General features: G+C 39.5%; 1 protein-coding gene across 2 annotated transcripts in view; it reads left to right on the top strand.

The window, feature by feature from the left end:
* Nucleotides 1-4,099: 4,099 nt before the first annotated feature.
* LOC135220765 (importin subunit alpha-7-like) overlaps nt 4,100-12,185 on the top strand; it is a 50,789-nt gene continuing 42,703 nt past the window's right edge. The window contains exon 1 of one of the 2 annotated variants that reach the window (XM_064258216.1): nt 4,100-4,233. The gene's annotated coding sequence lies outside the window, so the exon portion shown is untranslated. Of the gene's footprint in view, nt 4,234-4,323; nt 4,466-12,185 lie in introns of those variants that run through there. The other variant, XM_064258217.1, reaches the window with a different exon arrangement.

Below are 12,185 nucleotides of genomic sequence, written 5' to 3'. Positions count from 1 at the left end.
CAAGATAATTAATGGAATGATAATAGTTCAAGTCTCACAGACAACTGACTCAGATAAACCCCCGGTATTTAAATGTCTTAATCAGTAATTAGTCACACCAATTATCTCTTCTCCAAAACACAGTCCCCTCACTAGGACACTCGGTCCCTTCACTAGAACACTCGGTCCCCTCACTAGAACCGCCTGTTTAAAAGACAGGAGAACACACTAGTGAGCACACACACAATTGTAAAGACAAAGTCAAAAGATTTAATGAAATGGAACATCTTTACAAGATATCAAAACAAGCCATCCCTTTGGCTAAATCTTGATAACTCACCCATTGCAGCCTGGAACGTCAACACTTTAACAAATAACTTTCGCAGAGCTATCCCAGCATTCTGCCTTTTCTCCCGTAGCTGTCTCCCTAGTTCTTGGCTAAACGAAGCCATTAAGAATGGACATAGTTCGTACATGTACACACGAATTCACACTCATCGTCAACGCCCCAATTAACTGGTCACAGCCAGTTTTCAAAGGCACCTTGAACAAGCCCTCACGAACTCACATACCCACAGAACGAACATTGACCTGCTTAGGTAAGCATCTTTAACATCATACCACCCAAAAAGGGATATCAGCATTCTTAGGTCGTCGCTTCAGACTCTGTCTCCATGGGAAGTTAAATATGATGAATCTGTAAATTCCTCCTTTTTACACACACACACACACACACACACACACACACACACACACACACACACACACATATATATATATATATACTATATATATATATATATATATATATATGTATATATATATATATATCTATAATATATATATATATATATATATATATATATATATATATATATGACATCATGGCGTCTACCGGAAACGTAGTTACAAAGTCCAACATACGATGGGACTCATCACAAAATGTTTGATATGGAGAGTAATCACGGTATGTGACGCCATCACCATCATCGCCTCTAACACCGAAAATGCATAGTCTTAGTGAAATTCCGTCTTTCCTCTCCTATGCCTTTTTTTTGGTTTCCATCCAAATAAGTCTGTGTCGTCTCTGCTAAAGCTTTTGGTGCCTGTGCCTTCGGAGGCCCAGCTGACACTTTCGCATGGCCTACTATTTTCCCAAGAAGATATGTGGCAGTAAAGACAATTTTTTTAAGAATAGGACTTAAGATGACAGTGATATTTATGGTTGAATACTAGACAAAAGATTTACCTTTTTAGTATAAAATTGAGGTGTAACTTGTCGAATGTAAAAGGAAAGATACACCAAATAGATTGAATGGGGTGAAATGGTGAAAAAATTTATAGACATGACAAAGAGCCCTAAAAATGTTAGCACGAATAACAAGATTTGAAGGACGAATGGGAAGGTTGCGATTAGGCAGAAGACATAAGGCCACACTAGGCCTCTTCCTAGATAGCGTACACTTGATGCCAAACAGGACGGACTGAACAAGTTAATTCTGGTCTGAATTAATCAAAGATAAGCATGATCCGATGAATCTTTCATATGTACGAATACTGCATTCGATTTTTGTCCAGTTCTCACGGAATATTGGTGCTGATTGAGTCGTTGTGAAAGAGATTTGCCGGTTTGTCCGTAATATACTTTGTCACACTTTTTCCAAGGAATTTCATATATGCAAGTAACAAAGGCAGATAAGTCTAATGCGGTGGTAATAATGAATAAAAGTGGCAATGTAAATAAAATAATGTCATTGTTAAATGATACTGATACTTACAAGAAACTGAGGTCTGATCCTACACAGACAGTGAACTCCCATTTTAAAGAACAAATTACATCCATTCTAAAGGGTTTGGACCATTTAACTAAACAGTTTGTCCCTCATTGCGCCTCCCTACCGTATACGTATAGTTTAGTCAAGGCGCACATAATCAATAACCCTGTCAGACCAATCATTAGTTCAGTGGGCTCAGTTACGTATAATTTTTCTAAATGGCTTGTAAAAATTCTTTCACCTTTGGTAGGAAACATTTCCAACACGAATGTAAAAAACAATGTTGATTTGAAAAAGACAATTGAATAGTTTAAATTTGAATTATGATTTTAATATGGTTAGTTTTGAAGTTGTCTCTATTTACAAAAGTGCCTATAGATGATTTACTTGAATTTTTGGAGGATGAATTAGAACGTCATGATATTCCCTTAACTGTAGCAAACTTCATAACTCAAAGATAGTATATTTTGTTTTAATGGGGAAGTTTTTTTTATATATTTTTGTACAAAAGTTTGCCGTGGCGATGGGTAATCCCTTATCTCCCGTCCTTAGCAATATTTACATGGATTTTTTTTTAGATAAAACTCTCACCAAGAATTTTGCCCCAAAACGTCATATAGTTTAGGCGTGTATTTAGCCGGTTCACAAAAATCTCCAGGAATTCCTTATTAATCTCAGTAATTTCGTTCCTTCTATAAAATTTACTGTAAGGAAGAAAGAAATTGTAATTTGAATTTTCTTGATGTAACTGTCCATGGAAATGATATAATTTTCTTTTCAGTCTTTCGAAAATCCACTAACATTGCCTCTTTTGTTCATTACTACTCCAATCACCATCAAAATGTTAAATTCTCTGTTTTTTTCTGATGTTCCTAATGGCTTTACGAATCTGTAGCCCGCAGTTTATTGACGTTGAGATTAAAACTATTTATGATATTGCCTTGAAACTTAAATACCCAAGGACTTTTGTAGATATGGCATGGAAAAAGCTAGAAAAGGATTTTATTTATCTAATGACAAATTTGAATTTAGTAAGATAACATTCTAAAATTACCCTATGATGAAAGGTTTTTAGATATTCCTAGAAATTTAAAGCTTTTTAACATAAATGTTGTTTGTAGCAATATTAATGTCAAGAGTTTAGCAATAAAAAAGTTCTCTTGAAGATCTTCCCGGCTGCATATATGAAATTCCTTGCAAAAAAAGTGTGATAAAGTACATTACGGACAAACCGGTAAATCTCTTTCACAACGACTGGCACAACATCAATATTTTGAGAACTGGGCAAATGTCGAGCATTATTCGTGCATATGAGAGGTTTAGATCATCCTACTAACTAGAGTCAAGTAAGAGCCTTAATCCCATGTAATGACACAGTTACAAGGAATATCATTGAATCTTGTTTCATCTCGTCAAATAATGGAAATGCTTTAAATTAAAGTCTTGGTTTAATTAAACTCGATGCCTTCATAATGTAACAAAGTTGTAGATAAATATAAGAAACATAATTAATATATTCAGTTTTTACATGTTTTGGACTATATGAATGCGTTGTAGATTCTGTTTAGGTTAAATCTATTTTTAAGTTTGTGACCGTGTGATATCCGATAATCCTGGATTATCTCTTTAATTTTTACTCTTTTGACAATTAATCCTCTTGTATTCTTGATCCTTTGGTTCACCTGATAACTTTCTTTCCAACTGTATATATATGTATGTATATGTATATATATATATATATATATATATATATATATATATATATATATATATATATATATATATATATATATATATTTCTTATAATTTTCGAATTTCGTTAGTGTCAGGGCAAATTGCATATCGCAAAACTTTGGTAACCATAGTATGCTGACTGTAGCAAAATGCTAATTTAATTACCATCGAAATTTCCGTATGAAAAGAAGACGAGACCATCTTAGGATCCTATGGCTAAAAGGTGATTACAAACTCTCATTAATAATGATTTAATAATAATGAAGTGGCGCAAATTTGTCTTTCTGTCGTCTGCAAAAGGGAAAGTGTCATAAGTGAGCTAAGAACATATGTTTCAAAGTAACATAGGATCATCTACATTTTGCTCGATGTCGTATCCAAAGTTATCATGAAAGCACTTTAGAAGAATCCGAGTTTTTATTCGTCGGACAAATTTCCAAAGAATATTCATAATCTTCAGAAATTCATTCAGTGCAAGGTATGACGTCTAAACAAATTACAAAATAAAATGAGGACAGTCAAGTGTGATTAACTAACATTATAATCATACTCTGATCCTCTCTTTATTCAATGCTACTAAAATATGCTTGAGGAATGTAATGTAATAAGGAATAATATATTACTGGAACTATAGACATAGAAACCTCTGTCGAAACAATTGCAAAGGGGAATCTCTTAGTGAAAGACAAAAACAACCTATTATTTTCCATTGTATTTTAGTTTCTTTCTGCTGAAAACTTTGAAGGTAAGTTATCCTAACTGGATCTGAATAGTAAAAGGACCAAACGAGTGGTGCTACTGCCTCGAAATAAAAGTAAAAGTCCCTCATTTGCACGTCTTATGGCCGGCGGCCTTGACTGCCTGTGGTGTGTCCGTCAATCCAAGGGAAGGTTACTTGTCAATTGCAACAATACTCATTACGGCCATTGCCGCTGAAATCTTCCGCTTAGGTATATAACGATTAAGGAAATCTCAAGGTAGGGATATTTTGGTTAACTTCCTGCGAATTAGACTAGGTGGGAGTGAAACGTAGGCTTAACATAGGTACCTAACAAGAGGCCAAAGGTAGGTAACCACTTTTAGCCTAGGCGTTAGGCTACGAAGGTTTAGCATACTCCTAGAACTACTTTTGTGAATAACACACATGCGGTAATTTTATTTGTAAATTGTTGCAAATCGGGTAGTAGTAGGTAGGAATGCTGGTATGGGAGCTGTCTGACATTGGCTTGCTACTAGCTAGCCTATTAGCCTAGGGTAAACAACCGCATGGCCTGGGTCAACTCACCGACGATCACGGCATGCCACCCTCCGAAAAAGTACTTATTAACGCGTCCTGACATCGGAGATGGGCGTCAGTCGCGACTTGTTGTTGGTGAGAGACGGAGCTAAAGACCTCTACTCTCCTTTTGAAGTAGGGTAAAAAACCGCATGGTACAGGGGTGGACCATGTACGATCAAGTGTACAACCCCAAAAAAAGTACATTATAACGCGTCCTGACATCGGAGATGGGCATCAGTCGCGACTTGTTGTTGGTGAGAAACGGAGCTAAAGACCTCTACTCTCCTCTCGAAGTAAGTATTTTCTCCAAAGTTAGAAATTAAGGCCAAATTTTAAGATTTAAAACAGAGGGGGTAGTGAAATGGTGGTACAAGGCAGTCCAAAAAAATCTCACCAAAACGCGTTCAACATTTTTTTTTACTTATAAACTAGATGTTTACGGAGTCGCTTGTGTCAATAAACTTCCCATTTCCTGTGATAAATCCGCACACCACTTGCACCCACAGTCGCTGGGGCACTTTCATCACAACAATCGGAACATGGTCCCTAACCGGCTTGTTTGTTAGTAAACAACTGTTTTGGTAGAAGACCACGACGAAGCGTGCACTTGGATAATTTTTTAAATAAATAGGGTAGATCACCACGGCAGGCCAACCAGGCCACCTACATTCAACGCTTGCCACCCTCACGAAAAATACATTATACGCGCCCTGACACCCGAGATGGGCATCAGTCGCGACTTGTTTGTTGGTGAGAAACGGAAGCTACAAAGACCTCTACTCTCCTTTGCGAAAGTAAGTATTTTCTCCAAAGTTTAGAAAATTAAGGCCAACCAAATTTTAAGATTTAAACAGGGTACTTGACAATGGGAAAGGGCCCCACTGGCAGTGGAAATCTCACCAAAACGCTTTAGAAATTTTTACTTACAAAAACTAAAAATGTTCGGAAGATTGACGCCATCTCGATGATTACGGAGTCGCTTGTGTCAACAAACTTTCCATTTCCTGTGATAAATCCGCACACACTTGTACCCACAGACGCTGGAGCACTTTTATCCACAAGCAATGAAACGAAACACGATTTCTCACCAACAAACAAGCCAGGAGTAAACAGCTGTTTTGGTAGAAGATGACAAGAAGCGTGCTCTTAGCTAATTTTAAATAAGTAGTAAAACATCAATATTTTACATATTTGATGATGATTAATTTGAAAATATTCGTTATTGAAAAAGTAACTCGACTCTGACTCAAATTTAAGTAATTATTTTTTCTGAATTAGAACGTTCTTTTAAGTTCTGTATTATGACGTCACGACATCTTGACTTTCGTACCTATTGTAAATAATTGCTATACTCAACTGTCATTGCAGAACAGTTTACCAGTTATTCATGCAGATTGTTATCAGCTATACATGTAATTGTTATAATCGTAATGGGCATATATATCTTTATTATTTACTTTTTGGATATATGAAGATGTTTTACTGCTGGAATTATCGCGTAGTGTGACGCAATCGTTTTTCGGTCCATGGGCCTCCAGCGCTTCCAGGCCTAGACCTCTCCAAACTCGCCAGACCCAGTGGAGGAGGAAAGTCGACAGCCGCCCAGGAAGGTTAGGGAGAACCCCCACCGGTCAGGCGTCCCCTCGGCAGGTTCTGTAGAAACGTCCCAGACTGCCAAGGATAGCCATTGATAAGGCATCCTTTAAAAAGTGCGTCTCTTCATCTTACATCCGAAAAGACGAAGAATGTATGTTTGGAGTTTCGATGATCTAGCGCGTTCTCTGAAAACTAAGAGAACACTGAGCAAGAGCCAGCCGCGTTCCAGCAAGCTAGCGTGAGCTACGTTTCCTCCCTAAGCCAGCAGCGAGGCGCGTTCCAGCTAACAGACTAGCGCGAGCCGCGTTCCTACAACCAAACGCGAGCCGCGTTCTGAGAAAATTTTTCTTGGCGCAAGGCGCCTTCAAAGAGACGAAGCGCCAGCCTGGCGCAATTGCGCCAGACAGACAGCTAGAGCAAGGAGCCTTATAGTAGAGTGGCAATCAGAACGATCTTCCATTGAACGTTTCCGGGCAAGAGGCTCTTTCTAAAAGGGGTCTAGTAGGCGCTCGGTAACTGTCAGGGCGCACGGGACCTTCCACGCAAGCAGAACGTTCCAGGAGCGAGTCTCCTTTCTAGCGTGCGGAACATTCCAGGCGCGCGGAACATTCCAGGCGCTAGGTGCAAGGATCCAGGCGCCAGAATATCCTTTCTCTATCTGCCTCGGCAGGGAAAGAAGGTAGTAGAGTATCTGCTGTATGAGAATACGATACGGCAAATCATAAGCACATACCGTAGGTTTACTTCTTTGCTAGCAACTCAATTACCAGTATCCTTCCAGGGATTTCCTAGGAAGGATACGCTTAAAGGGGATGTTCAGACAACACCTACTTAGCTTCTAGTTATCGAAGTCTTGTTTCGCTTAGATATGCATTATAAGAACTTCCTGAAGTTCGATAATAATTTTATAAGATTCCTTTATTAAATGGAGTAGCTGGCAACCCTGGAAGAGTAAGGCCAGTCGGCTAACGAGACTGCTATAGTGCTATCGCTTAGACACCAACGCAGTATCATGTAGGTGTCGGTCATGAGTGGTCGGTAACATGTCTCTCTCCTGCGGGATGGAATGAATAACCGTGTCTCTCCCCTACAATCGTGGTTTTAGCCTCGGATTGAGGGGATAGTTAAGCAAACATAAATAAAATATTGTCTGCCTTTTGCTAAGAAGCTTTCAATAAGAAAGATATTACATCATTTCAATGCTGTTTTTTACCGTAGTAACATTTTTAAAGGATTCTAACGCAGCGGAACTCTTTATTGATAATGCTCCTCATGCTTACGAAAGCATGGCTTATTAGAGTACATGCTTAGTGAGAAGATGAATGTAGTAGAGAATTCACTTTAAGACTACGGTATGGTCAAGTCTTATGCACATACCGAGGTTAACTACAGAATTCCTAGTATCCTTACAAAGGTTTCCCTAGATTAATGCTGTTTACCACAATGTGACAGTATTTATAAAGGATTCTAATACGGCAGCGCGCGATATATATAATTCTCTCATCCTTTCGAGACAAACGCACACAACCTTTTTTAAATTCGGATATTGCTCAAGAGAAGTTGGGTGAGTCGGATGGGAAACATTCTCTTAGTGGCAGAAGTTGTTTCCCTGAATGGACTATACTACGTATATAAAAGTTTTTTTCCCACTAAGAACGGAATTAACATGTGAAGGATGTCGGGTACCATAAAGGCATAGATGTTATGGCACATAACCTAAAAAGAACTAGAAGGAAGCGCCAGCTTGGCGCAAATTGCGCCAGAAGCGCCTGCCGCGCCAGAAGCACCTGCCGCGCCAGAAGCACCATCCAAGATATTTTCTCGTTGTTAGCGGTTATTAACCTAAAGAGTCCAGTAGCTCTCGACAGCAGCTCGGTAACGGCAAGATTCGTTCCTGATTTTCGTTACCCATTTAATCGAGGGGTCGCTTACAAGGAATGATGAAATGATTTATTTTAATCACTTAGGCCAATTCCACGACACACTCATATCGCAAAGAGCATCGAGAATCTCTTTTTTCGCCCCTGTTCGCGTTAACAAAAGAGAACCTATTTGGGAACAGACACGAACGTAACGATCCTTAAGAGGTTCGTGCAAGATTTTTGCATGTCCGTGAGAACCTCTCGATCGAAGATAATAACTGTTAACGTATGTCTAACATTTATTGAAAAGAGTTGTGAGAACCTGCGGAAAGTCTTCTTCATAGATCTCTTTGTAACGGTAGAAGACGAACAGGCTTCCTTTAGACTGCTTCTTTTTTCTCGAACCAGAGAGGTAGCAATATAAGACATCTTTAAATTTAAAGAAGGGGAATAAACTTTAGCCTTTTTTCCCCTAGTTATAAATTCTTAACAGATATATTAAGATATTGGGCGTCAAAGGAAGAGAGGATGTTTATGCCTCATTTTGGCCTTAGAGAGGTTGGATTCACAGAAGTCACGTTCTTCTCACAGCATGTTTTCGTAAGGCTTTTCCAAGAGTATCTGGATATTCTATCAGAATCTATTATAAATAGACATATAAAACCTCTCCACTCTGAGTCTGTCCGCGTGCAGACTGACCAGAAGTGGACATGAATGAGAGGTTTTTTCAAGGTAAATGACAATAGTCATGGCTAAGACATAGAATTGCTGCAGATGGAATGAGGAAACTGTCCTCTTCCGATACCTCTGTGAACCACATAGCGAGGTTTTTTCTTCACTTTCAGAGGGAAGAATCACCTATGTATATATCTGCTATCAAAGAACGCAGTAAAAGGCCATACTCTGTCTCTACAAGGGGAATTAGAGATAACAGAGGTTAAGATCTTCGGGATCTTATACGATACCGCAATACGGTCAGAGTAGGATATCATGTACTTCGAATGGGATTTTTTTTTTTTTTTTTTTTTTTTTTTTGTGGCCACAGATTCCGTGTTCCGACAAAATGGAACTGCTCTCATCAAACTTCTTTGAGGAAGTTTATGAAGGAATTCGTTGTTTCTCTTAGCCCTAAACAACCAAGAAGACAAGTGAATTTTTTTGTGCATTGGAATCATCGCATCAGATTCAATGGAGACTCGCAATGAGTTCTTGCAGCATAGTATGTATGGCAAAAAGAAATAAATCCCTCTATTCCTGACGCAACGCTTTCAGATAGAAGTTTAGTTGCCCAGGCAGGGTACTTACATTTCATCTACAGAAGGAAGAGATGGTTTTAAACGTTTGCCTACAGAGTCTTCGGGGTGCGATGAGGGCTCAAAATGCTTCCCAGAAGGTATTCAGAAGGATACAATAGAGCTAGAAATCAGGGTTCCGCCCAATTTATTTCAGCTCCTCATTGTCAGCTAGCATCTCCTTCGACTTCCAGACTCCTTCCCTTCTTCGGGCAAGGATAGGGAAGATTCTGCAACGAGGAACCTCATCAACATGTAAGAAGAGATCTCGTTAGCAAAAGAAGTCACACGAAGGATCCTCCTCGGAGGAAGACTCTTCTCTCTCGTATTGTTAGATATCCTGTCGTCTACTGCGTGTAGCTGACTAAAATCACCTCCCCTTGCCAGGGGCCAAAAGCTCAAAGGGGAAGAATTTCTTCCACCCTTCTCCAGTCTCCTGATAAACTATGTGGTTGTTCAGGACCTCGGACAATGTAGCGCCAGCCAAGCGCCAAATGCCAATACAGGCGAAATGCCAGAGGCGGACAGTTCCAAGGAACTCTGTCATGGTCGGATACTGAGAAGGAGCGGGCCTCCCCAACCTGGCGCAAATGCGCCAGAGGCGAACAAATCGGACAGATATAAGAGTGTCCGATGTGGAACATCGCCAGACAGCCTAGAGAGACTTCCAAGCTCGAAGCTCCAGCAAGTGTGGAGGGACCAAGAAGCCAGGCGCGAGGCGCCAGCCAGGCTCTAGGAGCCAGCCAGGCTCTAGGAGCCAGCCAGGCTCTAGGAGCCAGCCAGGCTCTAGGAGCCAGCCAGGCTCTAGGAGCCAACCAGGCTCTAGGAGCCAGCCAAGCTCTAGAAGGAAAAACCCTTATAATCTTATAATTATAGCCTCGGGGTTTGTCTCAAGGACATTCAAAGGTCTGTCACACACGGGGCAGTTGTTGTTTTTTGTACAAAATTAGCATAAGGCAATCTTTAAAACGCCACGCCAGAGAGCTCGTCCCAACGGTCAGTCAAGATGGCGTTGGCTCGCCACGGTGACAAGACTATACCTTCCATATGAATTGACGATGTCCTATACGAAGATGCAGGAGATGAGGATGAAATGATCAAAGATCTGGAAGATGACGAATATGATGACTGCCTTGATGGCAAAGAATTCAGAGCAGTTTTTGATGATAAGGACACGGAGAGCGACTTTGGAGGATTTTAGTTTATTAATTTTATGCAATTTTTTTTACTTTATAAATTTTCACTTACCTGCGTATCCTAAAAGGAAAATAATAGTTCAAGTAACAAATGTTATTTCTTTAACTGAGTAAAACAAAAAGGTAAAAAAATCCTTCGGTGTTGTGCCTTAACTGATTTGGAAATTTAGATGGTTAGGTCTAGCACAGTTGAACATGTTGTATAAACCAAAATAATGCAAATGGCGCACGATCGCTCTTTTGTATTTTAAAATACAATAGTAATATGAGAATGCATACAATATTATTGGATACAGTGAAGTACAAGTAAAGCATAACTTTTTAAAAGATCTACTGTTTTTTTTCCTCCGGTAGTAACTATCGCGATCTGCCGATTTGGGGAAAGCATAGACGGGTACGCTAATTTTATACCGCGTGTATGATGCGACCCCTTTAAAAATTAGCTTCAAAATTAGGTTTCAAAAGTCGCATAATATGCGAGTATTTACGGTATGTACAAAACTTTATTGTATCTTAACAATATCATTTTTATCTACTTTAGAAATATCTGTAATTTTTCGGGGTAATTTGGTTGCAAAAAAGGGTGGGATAATATACATGATAAATAAATCAAAAACTTTTTGTTCATGAAACTTACCTGTCAGATATATATATAGCTGTATTGGGGGTTTTCTGAAGTCCGACAGAATTTTAAAAACTTCCGGACACACTCAGTGGTCGGCCAGGTTGGTTAGTACCCATTTCCTGCCCGTGGGAGGCGGTATCAGGAACCATTCCCATTTTCTATTCATAATTTTTCTGTCGCTGTGCTGAAAACACCTGTTTTCAGTACCTCCGTCTTAGGATTTTGGAAACTTCATTGCCGCTAATCCTAATTGTCTTTTGATTTATTTACTTGGATTTGTGGGATTTGTGGCTAGGCATACGCTATCTTAAATTGATTTGAATTTGATTCATTTTTGCATAAAATATCTGAATCTAGTTAGGGCTAGTTTCAGACGGGTTGTCTGCAAAGATAGGGTGTGGCTACCGAAAGCTTCGGTAGATCCGCACTTGGTATGTACGAGGGGTATGGGTCTTGCTTCTTTGTTGAGATTTGTCATGTAAGGAGTGTGAGACTTTGTCTATTCCGTAAGGAAGACGTATGATTCGTATGTACGCAATTAATCAGTAAACATGTCTAATTCCGTAAGGAAGACGTATGATTCGTATGTACGCAATTAATCAAACAGTAACAGAAGTCAGGGTGGTGATCCTGCTAACCTTCCTGTAGACTTTATTTTGCCTAGCCCTGTAGTGTGGCCTGCGGGCTATGATATGTCTACGAGAGGTGCTCGCTCTCCTTCATTGCTGTGAAGTGCTGCTTCTGTAATTGTTACTCCTACCCTGCAGTGTTGCCTTCGGGCCCTAAGCAGTGTCTGTAGAGGAATTGCCCTTTCTCTGATACTCTTTCGATTCGTATCTTAGAATCG

The sequence above is a fragment of the Macrobrachium nipponense genome, chromosome 2, assembly GCF_015104395.2.
Source record: "Macrobrachium nipponense isolate FS-2020 chromosome 2, ASM1510439v2, whole genome shotgun sequence".
In the NCBI taxonomy this organism is placed as follows: domain Eukaryota; kingdom Metazoa; phylum Arthropoda; class Malacostraca; order Decapoda; family Palaemonidae; genus Macrobrachium; species Macrobrachium nipponense.
The sequence above is the reverse complement of the archived record's forward strand: the minus strand, read 5'-3'. Positions and strand labels throughout refer to the sequence as shown.